This window comes from Podarcis tiliguerta (genome assembly GCF_965153285.1).
Source record: "Podarcis tiliguerta genome assembly, chromosome: 2".
In the NCBI taxonomy this organism is placed as follows: domain Eukaryota; kingdom Metazoa; phylum Chordata; class Lepidosauria; order Squamata; family Lacertidae; genus Podarcis; species Podarcis tiliguerta.
Genome location: NC_139535.1, coordinates 48,351,114 through 48,357,190, shown reverse-complemented (window position 1 = coordinate 48,357,190; position 6,077 = coordinate 48,351,114). Strand labels below are relative to the sequence as shown.

At 37.2% G+C, this 6,077-nt stretch overlaps 1 protein-coding gene across 3 annotated transcripts in view; it reads right to left on the bottom strand.

The window, feature by feature from the left end:
- The window catches only part of CENPP (centromere protein P), a 148,659-nt gene that overhangs the window by 59,250 nt on the left and 83,332 nt on the right, over nt 1-6,077 (bottom strand). The gene's annotated exons all lie outside the window — the stretch shown is intronic.

The window sequence follows — 6,077 nt, the reverse complement described above, 5'->3', positions numbered from 1 at the left end:
CTAGGATGGTTGTAATAGGTCTGAGCCATTGCCTTAGGCTAGTGATAGATAATTAAAACAATACAGAAGTGTTCTTTGTAGTAAGGCCACTGACCTAATGACTGGGTGGTACTGTGACTTTATATGGTTGCATTTCCCTTCAAAAAACAGCTTCACAACTTTGGGGTGGTTTCTTTTTTTTAAAAAAAAGATATTTATTAAAGGTTTTATACTTACAGGAAAAAAGAAAAAGACAGTATATATATATATATATATATAAAGAGTGGTTTCTGATGCTCAAGAGGCAGCTGTCCACTAGCACATATTTTTCAGCTTTTGCTGGTGCATCAAATGTGCTAACTCTGGGAGCAGTCAAACCTGGCCGACAGTCACATTTAGTTACATTAGTTATCACTAGTTACATTTAGACTGGACTACTGTAATTATGAGGGACGCGGGTGGCGCTGTGGGTTAAACCAGAGCCTAGGACTTGCTGATCAGAAAGTCGGCAGTTCGAATCCCCACGACAGGGTGAGCTCCCGTTGCTGGGTCCCTGCTCCTGCCAACCTAGCAGTTTGAAAGCACGTCAAAGGGCAAGTAGATAAATAGGTACCGCTCTGGCGGGAAGGTAAACGGCGTTTCCGTGCACTGCTCTGGTTTGCCAGAAGTGGCTTAGTCATGCTGGCCACATGACCCGGAAGCTGTACGCCGGCTCCCTCGGCCAATAAAGCGAGATGAGCGCCGCAACCCCAGAGTTGGTCATGACTGGACCTAATGATCAGGGGTCCCTTTACCTTTACTGTAACTATGCCTTATGTAGAACTGCCACTGAAAATTGTTCAAAAAGTTCCACTAGTGACAAATGCTGTTGCTAAACTTTTCACTGGTGGTACATTTCAGGAGCTTCTCGCTCCTTTGCTATACTGGTTGCATTTGTTGTCAGTTCGCCTCAATGAGATTTAAATCCCGTAATGAATTAGGACCAAGTTACCTAGAAGCAAGGGAGAAGTGGGGCATGTACAATCTTAGAAGTGTGTACTAACATGCTGCTTATTCACAGTAAGCCATGGTTTGTTTTGGACTATGTTTTACCATGATGGGTGAATGGGGCTGTGGACCTCACTGCATGAGAAGGTTAGGTTATCTTCTACTTTGCCAGTGTTCTATTGTCATTTAAATACTTTTATTGTCCAGTGTGCTTTTAATTATTTTTCTGCTTAAACATTTTTCCATTTTTGGCTTCCTTGCTATTTATTAGTTCTGTAGAGTTTATTGCATTTTTATTGCATTTTAAAATTGTTTATATATTTTGCTAGTTGTTTTGGGGCATCTCCATGTTTGAGCTGAAAAGTGGGATACCAAACCCTAAATAGATAAACAAACAAACAAACAAACAAACAAACAGATTCCACTGTGTACATGGGGCTGAGTTCTTCCACTGATGAAAATCAGAAACCTGAGTGCTCATGACTACCAAATTCTTGATGCCTTATAAAGAAAGATTGTATCCCAGTTTAATCTAAGAACTGAGAAACCGAATAAAAAAAATGGATGATAAAATAAGGCCCAGAAGCTGCACCCAATGATTCTGCTTACTTCATTTTTTCGTACTACTTTATGCATGTGATTTTGAATTGCTCCCTACAATTATGTTTGGTAATTCTCCCACAGAAATATAAATATTTACAATTCTGGTGAAAGAACAAATGCAGAACACTGTATTTTCAGTAAATTACTAGTTTATTCTATAGTCCACATACCTCCTAATCAAATGATATTTTAGATTTTTGTTTTAGAGGAGGTAAGTATCTGGTTTATAAGTTAAGCATTATTGTTTTATATCTTAGATAAAAGTCAGATATAATCAACTGCATGGTTTCAAGGAGGAGCCAAGTTTTAAGAAGAGTATTATTTAGCTCATGTATGTATGCATGCTCAGAGACCAATACCCCAATGGCTTAGTCTTCATGCTGGTAAACAAAAAGGAAACGAAAATAGAAGTAACATAAACTCTTGGCTTTCAAGAATCATATAATTGTTAGCTTTTGCTTTTTAGACATCTTTTATAAAGCAATGGGTATTTTTTTCCAGGCCACGCAAGCATAAAATACGAACAAGCACTCCATTAAATTACAATAATGCTACCCAAAAATGTTGTCCAAATACCAACATTATTTGATACTTCTGGGAAGGGAGTGGAAGAGGACATGACAAATACAGTTACAGTACAGCAAGTGAACATTTCCTGCAACCAATGAATGACATAAACCAAGCCTATATACTGGAAACTTTTGATGACCTGCTCAGATAAGATTCACCCCATTCACTTGTTAATCAAAAGAACGGTGGTTCTAAGTAAAGGCAACTGAATGTTTCCGGGGGGCAGTGCCCCCAGACGGTACTCAAGGGTACGCAGTACCAGCACCTCTTTTTGTTGTTGTTAAAAAGTGTGACACTTACTGTACAACTTCATGGTGAGTACCGGCACCTTTTATTCTAGAGACAAAGCACTGCCATGGGGGTTGCATTCTGGGTCAACACTCACATTGGTCAAACACACATAAGCCTGCTACATCCCCATTCTTCCCTCTTTTGGGTCCAGAAAAGGACCCAAATGTTGGCGGTCGCATATCAATTGGACATGTCTAAAATGGTCGCCACGTGTACTACTGCTTTGAGACCTAGATGGTGAGAAGTGGGATATAAAATTTAAAAAGAAAATAAATGACAGAGACACTAATCAAACTTCTTGATACTAATTGTGATGGTAGGACAAGCCAGAACCTACCTATCTGGAACATCCTCTATAAATCTGGTTGTTAAATTATGAAATTCTGCCAAAAAAAGACATGTTGCAACTCTTTGGTTTTCATTTTTCCTCCGACTTTTACATTTATTGAGCGAGTTAGCCTTTCCTCCTTTGATATTTGGCCAATGGGGCTTCAATCTTCAATAAGCTTTCTTTTTATTTTTAAAAATGCAAGCTTATCTAAAAACTTTAATCTTCCCAAGGCTACTCTGTTCATAGCAGAACGCAATTTTCTATGGCCCGAATTCAAGATTGTATTCATTTCATCACAATGGTGCTCTACTAGTCATACACCTGTACTCTTACTACTGTTTCAGTAATTCCATGATGGCATTACACTTCTCACACTTGTAGATATATGGTTTACTTCTCCAGTCTGTTCTTCTTGCATGCATTGTATGACAGAAAATAGGGAACACAGGCATTTGATATCTTGTTTTCTGTTTACTGATATTTCAGTTTGTCCTAACTATTATCAACACCAATATAACTTACCTTAGTACACTTAATATACAGTTGCAATCAAAATTATTCAACCCCCATTGCAAATCAGGTTTATTATCAAAATCAAACAAAAGCAATTGAAATAGCTCAACACAGTGGATGCTTCAAGTGGTTTCTCCATTTTTTTCTGTTTGCAAAAACTCTTGCACAAATATGTTGTGTTGCACAAACTACCTCTCAATATCTTTCCATGGATTAGTAAAGATTATATACTACAGCCTCTATCTTTCTTGTTCACCATTTTTCTCATACTGGAATGTAGCCCTCAATATATCAATCTTACAAGTTCCTACATAAGAGTTCATTACTACATTTTCTCCTTTTGTCCGTTCATGATTCTTTCTAAACCTCACTGTACATCTCACAAATCATGCCTGGCCTTCTTGCTGGAACTGCATGCTGTTAACTTCATGACTTCTATGTTTCTTATTGTTTAAAAATCACCAGAACAGCTTATGCTGTGTGAAAGGACTGACAACTAATGAATGAAGCACCAAATCAAAATGCTTGACTGATCCCAGAGAGCACTGAATCATGACCAGTACACAAGACAATCAAGAGCAAGCATAGCTTTCTTTCAGGAACATTTTCAAATTTCAAGTAGCTATATTTATCATCTGGGTGCAAAAGTTTAGAAAAATGTATTGTGCGGTTGAGTGTACAGCGTTTATTCTGGTTCTCTAACCCAACATACCAGCATATTTCAATACAATAGTCATCCGTCCAGCACTTTAAAAAAAGCATTGAATTTTACAGTGCAAACAGAGAAAAAAAAGTTACAGAGAATGAGCCAAAACTTCTGAACAAGGTTTAAGTATGCATTAATAAATAAAAGAGTAAAAAAGCTTCTGTGCAGTATTTGTGTTTATGTAAATGTTTATGTTATTTTTTTTTCTTTTGACATCTGGTAAAAGATCAAAAAATAACTAAAGTTCTGAAATAATGGATTTTCCATAGTCAAGCAACATAAACAATGTACAGCTTTTTAAAATAAGCCAGACTGAACTAAAGTCAAAACATATCACTAGAACATTATGTCATATTAAATCATCTTGGCCCAATTCAAAAATGAGAATTTGTATTTTCAGGAGCTAGTATCATGAAAAAACAATGGGGGGAAATCAGCGAAAAATGTATTGCAGGATGTTCATATGGAAATATCATTTTAAAAATGTAATGCAAATGTTATATGAGTATATAAAGAAAATGGATGAAAAGATACTTGAGATTTTAAAATGTGTGTACTAGTGCTAATCATATTGCAATAGGACAGGAACCCCAAATATGGCTGCTATTTATAGACACTAACTGACATATTACTATTGCATAATCTAATGGCATTTTTATATTACACAAAAGGCCAGTTGGAGCATACTCTGCCATAATGTCAACTATTTTAAAGCAGTGCTATTATTCTGAATTGATTTGCTAGGAAACTGCATTTTGATTAGTTTATGTTGATTTAACTAGAATCAGCTGTTGTTGTAATAAGTTTTTTTAATATAAAAAATAGGCTTAATATACACAAGGTTTGCTCACTATTATTAGTCTGATTATTGCTTTACTCAAGATATGTAACTTCTCTGCTAAGCCCTAAAAATCATTCAAATTATGGAAGAGACACTTGTTATCTGATTATTTTCCCCAAATGTGACCTCTGTTACTTTACTATAGTAATGTCTGCTGAGATGATTACCCACTGGGCCAATTGTTGCAGGATCTGCCAATAATACCAGTGTGTTGTTATGACCTGATGGAGATGAATTGGCCATGGCTGGAAGAATTAACTGTGGCAACTGGGAACAGACAAGAAAACTCATGAGATCTCAGAATCTTATGCTGTATTTGAGTGGAAATAAAGAAAGACTGAAAAGTAAAGGACTCACTATGGAGCTCCCAAAGCAGGGCTTGCCTTAGGAAGGAGGATGAGGATCACAAGTGCAGCTAAACCTTGTCACTTACTATGACAGATGGCCCAGGTAAAGTGAAGTTTGATGGTGCAATATGGGCAAAACTCTACCAGAGTGATATAGCTCTCAGTATGCTGAGCTAGAGCTTCACTCTGATTGGCTGTGGGTACGGCTAGCCAGAAAGGGGTAGAGACAACACTTTGAGAGGGAAAGGGAAAGAGGGGTTTGGTTCCTGGCATTGGACTTCATAACAGCATAATCTCTGAGCTGTATAAAATCCTCCCTGAGGGAATATTTGCAGCCAGAGAAGTCAGACTCTGAGCAGAGAGTTAGCTTGAAAGATAGTGTTTATTATCTTTCAAGGGTATACAGACACGTGAGAACTGGGAAGCTCAATTTTGGGAGCAGAGAAGTGGAGTTGTGAGGGAATACTCTATGTCAGTGGTTCCCAACTAGCTAATTACTGAGGACCCCCTATTTTTCAAAAGCCAAGCCACAGACCCCTACTTTTGAAAATTTTGATCACCTATGGTAGTTACCTGTGGCAAAGCAATTTTTTGAAAAAAATGTGTGGTAGCCCCTAATAAGCAAAGGATTTTAGATATACTAAAAAACAGACCATAAAAGTTGTGATATTACCACAAATTGCCTATCCCCAGACAGTAGTAAAAACTTGTCTCCATTGCTCCACTACAACTGAATTAAAAAAGCAATTGTGTCCCTAACTTGTAAGTGTTCTATATGCAGAAGGCTTTTTATATGAGAGAGTGTTCCTTATTGAGATGGTACATCTTAGCAAAACTAAGGGCCAGGCTTAGATTTTGCATAGTTGCGCTTTTGTTTTTGTTTGTTTTAAGGTGCACTCTGCATCTATT